Raw genomic sequence first — 8,313 nt, forward strand, 5'->3', positions numbered from 1 at the left:
TTGAGTGTTGAAATGACTTATTTTTTGGCTGATTTTTGTTGTTTTTGAGAGCTGAATGGTTGATTTTATGAGATGATTGATTGGTTTGGAAGTGGTTTGAGAGTGTTTTGGATAGGTTGGAATGGTTTTATGAAGCTCATGATGTTTATTAGTAGAGATGTGAAGTTCTGTTGATGTTCTGATATGTTCCGTTTAGTCCTGATAGCTCCTGTTGAGCTTCTGTGTTGTTCTGTTTTCTCTCTGTATGGAAGGATGGAGTATTGATTGATAGGGTTTGAGATTGTTTGAAAGATTATTGAGTGATTTTTGATGGTTTGGAATGGTTTTGGTATGAGTTATGTGGTTCTGATGCTTTCTGTTGATCTTCTGTAACTCAATGTTGAGCTTATGTGAGCCTCTGTAGAGCTTCTGTATGCCTCTGTATGTGTTCTGTTGGATGAGAGTGTAGCTTGGGAAAGTTTTATAGCCTTGGAAAGAGGTGAATACAAGTGCAAAAGAGCTAAAAGAAGTCAAAGAAGTAGCTGCTGAAGACTCAAGTAAAGACTGGAGTGAAGTGACAGTGGTGAGCTATGAAGAGTCACTGTAGTGGCTCTGGTGCCTCTTCATATCAGACATACCTCTTAGGAGGTGCATCCACGACCTAGGAAGGATTATTGAGGGTTATTATGAGAGTAGTGTAGTGAGGATATGATGTACTATTGATGGATAGAGAGAGAGAGAGAGTCAGAGATAGTCAATTCTATGAAAACAGTGTAATTATATATGAGAGAAAGAGAGAGAGAACTATGAAGACATTGAAGATGAATACTATGTGATGTATTTCCATTCAAAGATGGTGTATTCCTTTGTGTTCTTTGTTCTATTGATGGATTTTGTGAAGATGTTGGAGGATATGGTTGATTCTATCAAATCCATGGGAGATATCTACTATGATGCTGCGTGAAGAATTGTTGTTTTCTTTGTTTTGATGATTAGAAGAATGAAATAAAAGCTTGCTGATGTTACAAGATAGATTTTCTTGCAAGATAATTCCCTTTTCCTTGGTGTTCCTCTTGGGGCTCCATGTTTTTGGTGCGCAGCCGGGGAAACTTGCCATCAACAAGCACCAAAAGAGGTTGAAAATGAAGGAAATGGCATTGTCAAGAAGAGAAAAATTCAATGGATGCTTGTAAAGTTCCTTCTTCCACTGAAGAGTTGGAATTTCTCATAATCAAAGCCACTTTCCACAAGAAGTTCATCCCACAATGGCGGAAACATATCACCATCATGATGCATGCTCTATATGTTGGACAGTTTCCTCTTCCTTTGAAGCAGCAGAAACCTGCATCTTGGTGGCAAACTGTTTGGGAACAAACTGAAGAGCAGAAACAAAGAGAATGACCATCCATGGAAGATTTGGCATTCATTGAGAAGTTTCTAGACATCATCAAGTGGGAGATTGTGAAGAAGCTTCAGGAGTCTTGGTCTGTAGAGGTTCACGAAGACAAGAAGGAAAAAAGCTGGAATTTGTTCGTGGATGCTCAACAGCAAGATACATGGGATGCTTGGTGCACTGACAATATTTTGTTTGTCCAATTGGCAACCCACTGAAAGTTGGTAGACAGAGTGTTCTTTACAACATACACTGTTGAAACCATCAGAAGCTGGCATTACTATGACAATGGCACCACCACAATGCTTAGACGTATGCATTTTGATACATTCAGAACCGAATACCTTCCTCTGTGCAGTGGCATGAAAGCAGAATTCAGAGACGTTGAAAAGGAAGAAGTAGAAGAAATGTTGGCAAGAGAGTCCTCCAGAGACTGAAGCCTTCTGTTATCCCTCTGTGGAGTACTAACAACATAGTGGAGCCAACCCCCTGATGAATGACGCAATAAAGAGGCAAGCGTTAGAACGAGTCCAGAGGTACGTGAGAAGAGAGAAAGCAAAAATCAAAGCCGAAAATGAGCTCGCAGGAGAAGCCGCCTTTGACGCCCTTGCGGAACTCTTTACAGAAGTCCCAATGGCACATCAAGCCCTTCCTCCTCCTCCTGGAGGTCCACTTCCAAGCCAGATCCGTCCTGGAAATATTGATGACAGGCCAGAGAATGTAGTTCCATTGCCAGTTTTTAAGGGAGAGTACAATGAAGACCCCGATCTTCATGTAGCAGAGTTTACGGTATCATGTGTGGCTAACAATGCCAGAACCCTTGAGCATTGGTTGGTAATATTCCTCGCTACTTTCAAGGGCGCTGCGTTTCAGTGGTATGAGAGACAAGCAGCAGGAACTTTTGGCACATGGAACGACCTGAAGTTGGCCTTCCTCACTAAATTCAGGCATGAAGGTTTTGAAGAGCGGATGCGAGAGGAATTTATGAATTTAAGTCAGTCCTCTGGAGAAAGAGTAGAAGCTTATGTCTCACGAATGGAATCCATCCTGAAGAGATGGACTAACCATAATCTAGATGATGGCATTCAGAAGGGAGTGTTTCTCAGAGGATTACAACCAGAAGTTCGTAAGTTTGTGGAGCTGCAAAGACCAGCCACACTGCAAGCTGCAACAAAAGGTGCAAGACTGTACGATGAAGTGGAAGCTAGATTGGCGATGAATCCTGGAAGAGGAGTCCTACCTCCTCTGATGCCAGGAATGATGTACCCACCAAATGTAGCCCCAGGGACAGTCCCCTACCCCTACCAACAGATGCCCCCAGTATCACAGTACAGTGCACCAAATCCACAGTGGCCACAATCAATGCCTCAAATGATGGTTCAACCACAACAACAATGGTGCCAACCAATTTCCCCAATGCCAAATTAGCAGCAATAGTGGAACCCTACCAACTGGAGCCAACAGCTGTTGAGATATCGAGCTCCACTCGTGATACGCCAGGGTAACCGTTGTGTATTTATGTCACCGACTTGTCAGTTGCAGACGCGGTTGGTACACCGCCCATGAATAATAGCTACATGATAGCTATCCTTATCTACTCTAGTTCGTGGCTCAGTTAGTATGCCACCTTAGTTAGTTGAGTTTGGTTTGAGACCCATATAGAGGGTTCTTCTATTTCTTTGTACTTGAGTTCTTTTGGCTTACACAACTAAGAAGAGGAAAACTGTTTTCAGCCTCCACCCTTGTGTGTCTTCCCCCATTGTGCAAGCAAGAAAGCTTCAAGCGAGACTCCTTCCTTCTCTCCCACAATCTTGACATGGTATCAGAGCCTTGTTCGTGGTAAGGAGCTCAAGAAAGCAAGCCAATCTCGCGGTGGTCTGGTAAGAGGAGCAGTGTTGCTTTCATTTTCTGTTTTGGGAGCAGATCTCTGCAGGTAGCACAGCCGGAAAGTGCAGGAGTGCATTGTCTCAGGTTGAGACGCCCTTCGCGGTGAAGCAAGAGGGCAGTATATGCTGTGGGATAAGGGCTTTAGCCCTTGGCGACCTTGTTTTTTTGATTTGAGGCCATTTCGGGGCCTGTTTTGGAGGTGGAAGTTTTCTGCACGCACTCAGGAAAAGGCCCAGTTTTATGCTGTGCAACCACTGTTCTACAGGTCGGTGAAAAGTTACTGTAGAAATTGCATTGTATGCCTGTGCGCAGAGACATTGGGAGTTACAGAATCATCCTTGTTGCCTGTTTATGCAAAATCGTCACTAGAAAGTGACTGTGCGGTCAAATACCACTTTCGCCAGTTTTGCAGATTCGCTCTTGTGAGGGTGAAGCTGTGTTTTTTGCAGTGACAGAATTTTTTGCAGTGTTCTGTAATGGCGTCTGATTCTCTTTCACAGATTGTCACTGAAAAGCTTGACAAGAACAACTTCCAAGCATGGAAGTTTAGAATGACGAATTTCCTTATGGGAAAAGGATATTGGGAATTTGTTGCAGGAAATGAAGAAGAACCAGTTCTTCCTGATGTTCCCAATCAACAGCAAATGGAGGCATTTAAAGCATGGCATGAGAGAGCCAGGAAAGTTATGTATTGGCTGTCTATCAGCATTTCAGACTCTATGATTGTGCATATTCAGGATGCAAGTACGCCAAAGGAGGCATGGGATACTTTGTCAAAAATGTATAGCACAAATACGCAAGCCAGGAAAATGCAGCTCAAGCAAGAGTTGCATAATGTGCAAAGAGAAAGTATGAGTATCAACGACTACCACATGAAGGTGAAGAAGATTGCAGATGCACTTGCTTCCATTGGGTCGCCAGTGGAAGATGATGATTTAGTTTCCGTGACCTTGAATGGTCTAGGAAAGGATTATGCACAGTTTCGGACATCCATTTCAGTTCGTGAAAGATTTCCTGATTTTGAGGAGTTGATTGCTCTTCTAATTTCTGAGGAGCAGAGAAATGGTGGTGCATCTTCTTCAGGAGGAACTTCAAAAGAAGCTGTCTTCTACTCAAATGCTGGAAGAGGTAGAGGTAGAGGTAGAGGAGGCCGATTTGGAGGCCGTGGTAGAAATCAGAATATGCAGCAAACTCAAGAAAACCAGTCCTATGGAGGAGGACGTGGTAACTCTAGAGGCAGGGGGAGCCAAAGAGGTCGTGGTGGATGGCAAAGAGGTCAAAATGCAAACAGTAATGTTGAATGCTACTACTGTGGTAAAATGGGTCATATGGCTAAAGACTGTTATAAAAAGCAGAATGACATCATGAATGGAAAACTGCAACAAGGGAATTATGCATCTTCTAGTAGACAGGGTGATGACAGAAATGAGCATTTGTTCATGGTGCAGCACATGAACAATTCTGTGACAAGTGCAGAAGAAAGCAATGATGTATGGTATGTTGACTCAGGTGCATCAAACCACATGACAGGTCATGCAGAATGGATGGAGGATGCAAGGAAAATGGAAAAACCATGATTTGTGGAGACTGGTGATGATACTGTACATCCTATTGTGCAGATTGGAAAAATTCCCATGTCTATGCAGGATGGGAAAAAGAAATACCTGTCCGATGTATTTCATGTCCCGAATATCACCAAGAATCTGGTTTCTGTTGGTCAAATGGTTGAACAAGGCTTGCAAGTCAGATTGAATCCTCATGGATGCTTTGTTGAGGATATGAAAAATAAAGGTCGCTTGATAGCAAAAGGAAAGAAGAAGGGCAGAATGTTTACGTTGGATGCAGACATGTCTGAATTGAGTGCAGCAATGTTTGCACATGGGACCGGTGTAGTTGCAGATATTGATATCTGGCATAAACGCATTGGTCATGTTAATGTACAGCGACTTAAATCAATGCAGGCCCAAAATATTGTTGCAGGATTGCCTAGATTCAAGGTTGCAGAAATGCATAAGGTATGTGAAGTCTGTCAGTTTGGAAAACAGGCAAGGAAACCATTTCCTAGACATGTTCAAGAGAGTGAGAAGCCATTGGAATTAATCCACTCTGATGTGTGGACTACTAAAGCTGCATCTCTTGGAGGATGTCATTATTTTGTCACTTTTATTGATGACTATAGCAGAAAAGTTTGGGTGTATTTTATGAAAAAGAAAAGTGAAGTTTTTGGGCATTTCAAAACTCTTAAAGCTATGGCTGAAAAAGAAACAGATCTGGAAATAAAATGCCTAAGGTCAGATGGAGGGGGAGAGTACCTCTCAAATGAGTTTGCAAAGTTCTTGCAGGAGCATGGCATAAAGCAGCAATATTCATGCAGTTATATCCCACAACAAAATGGAATTGCAGAAAGGAAAAACAGGCATATTGGAGAGGTATCTCGTGCCATGCTCAATGAAATAGACTTGCCAGATTTTTATTGGGCTGAAGCAGTTGCTACAGCAGTCTACATAATGAACATGACTCCCACTGCAGCAATACATGGAATGACTCCAGAGGAGAGGTATACTGGTAGGAAACCAGATATTTCTCATTTGAAAATTTTTGGTTGCATTGCCTATGTACATGTGCCAGATGAGTTGAGATCCAAGTTGGATCCAAAAGCTGAGAAGTGCATCTTTATTGGTTACTCTCTGCAGCAAAAAGGGTATAGATGCTATAACCCTTCTACTCGTAAGTTTACAGTGAGCAGAGATGTTGTTTTTGATGAGATGAGTAGCTGGTATAAACCAGTAAATGTGATTGATGATGTAGATGCACAAAATGGTAATGCTGCACAGAATTCACAGCAGCAGTCACAAAATATTAGTGGACTTGGAGCGTCCTCTAGCAGTGGTTCACATTCTTCGCCATGGACAAGCAGATTGAGATCAGGAGAATCTTCTCAAAGTAATGCAGATAGTGGTATGCAGGTATCACGAAAAGGAAAAGAGAAGGTTGATCAGCCCATGTTTGATGTGAATGTAGGTCACTCTTATGTGGATGGTGAATCCAGTGGCTCAGAACAGAGCATTGATGATGAGTTGGGTATTCCTTCTATTGTTACACCTGGAGTAAGGAAGACCAGGGATGTTTTGAGAGCACCTGGGAGTGAACCCACTTTGCGCAGGTCTACCAGAGTTAGGTATCCTATGGATAGGCTGAAATATGATGGATTTACAGCCATTCACTATGCATATATGGTCAAGGTGATACAGGAACCAGAACCCACTTCTTTTGAGCAAGCTATGGGAAAAGAAAAATGGGAGAAAGCCATGGATGAAGAAATGGATGCCTTGGAAGCAAATGCTACATGGGAGTTAGTACCTTTGCCTAAAGGTAAGAATGCAATTGGTTGTAAGTGGGTTTATAAGGTGAAGCACAATGCAGATGGTTCTGTGAACAGATACAAGGCAAGATTAGTAGTCAAGGGCTATGCACAAACATATGGCATTGACTATGAAGAAACATTCAGTCCAGTTGCAAGGATGGCAACTGTAAGAGCAGTCATTGCTATGGCTGCATCAAAGGGATGGTCTTTACATCAGATGGATGTAAAGAATGCCTTCTTGCATGGTGACTTGCAAGAAGAGGTCTATATGGAGCAGCCACCAGGTTATGTGCATGCTGTTCATCCTGAGTTTGTTTGCAGGTTGAAGAAAGCCTTGTATGGCTTGAAGCAAGCACCTAGAGCATGGTCTGACAAGATAGGACAATATCTTGTCACTATTGGCTTTCAGATTTCCAAGGCAGATTTCTCACTTTATGTGAGAAAAACAGAGAAAGGTATTATGCTACTTGTCATTTATGTTGATGATTTGATTATGACAGGTGACAGTGATGAAGATATCCTTCGTGTGAAAATGCTATTGAAGCAGAAGTTTGAGATGAAGGATTTGGGAGAGCTGCGTTATTTCTTGGGCATTGAGGTGATTAGATCACCAAGTGGGATACAGCTCTTGCAGAGGCAGTATGGATTGGACATGCTGTCCAAATATGGGATGACAGGCTGTAAGCCTATTTCAGTTCCTTTGGAGCAAAATGTGAAGCTGAGCACAGATGCAGGTGAGCTTCTAGAAGACCCTACTATGTACAGACGCATAGTAGGAAGTTTAATTTATATGACTATTACCAGGCCAGATTTGAGCTATGCTGTTGGATTGGTAAGTCAGTTTATGCAGGCTCCAAGGAAACCACATTTGGATGCGGCTAGACGCATACTCAGGTATGTGAAGTCCACATTGCAGTATGGGCTATTTTATGAGACTGGGGTTCAGATACAGTTGCATGGATATACTGATGCTGATTGGGCTGGTAGTATTTCTGATAGACGATCTACCAGCGGATATGTGTTCTCTTTTGGGAGTGCTGCAGTCACTTGGAGCAGCAAGAAATAGCCTACAGTTGCCTTGTCGAGCACAGAGGCTGAGTACAGGGGTGCAGCAATGGCTGCATGTGAGGTAGCTTGGTTGCATAAGCTACTTTATGATATGCATCAGTCTACAGATGGGCCAGTTGTCATTTATTGTGACAACATGAGTAGTATACACTTGGCAAATAACCCAGTCTATCATGCTAGAACAAAGCACATTGAGGTGCATTATCACTATGTGCGAGAGAGGGTTTTACTAGGTCTTATTGATCTAGTTTATGTCAGCACAGAGGATCAGGTAGCTGATATATTCACGAAGGCATTGGGCACAGAGAAGCTGCGCAAGTTCAGAGACCTGCTTGGTGTGCAGGAATTGGGATTGAGCTCGAGGGGGAGTGTTGAGATATCGAGCTCCACTCGTGATACGCCAGGGTGACCATTGTGTATTTATGTCATCGACTTGTCAGTTGCAGACGCGGTTGGTACACCGCCCATGAATAATAGCTACATGATAGCTATCCTTATCTACTCTAGTTCGTGGCTCAGTTAGTATGCCACCTTAGTTAGTTGAGTTTGGTTTGAGACCCATATAGAGGGTTCTTCTATTTCTTTGTACTTGAGTTCTTTTGGCTTACACAACTAAGAAGAG

This window comes from Lygodium microphyllum, chromosome 16 (genome assembly GCF_053477565.2).
Source record: "Lygodium microphyllum isolate KBCC chromosome 16, Lygodium_microphyllum_v1.1.10, whole genome shotgun sequence".
Lineage (NCBI taxonomy): Eukaryota > Viridiplantae > Streptophyta > Polypodiopsida > Schizaeales > Lygodiaceae > Lygodium > Lygodium microphyllum.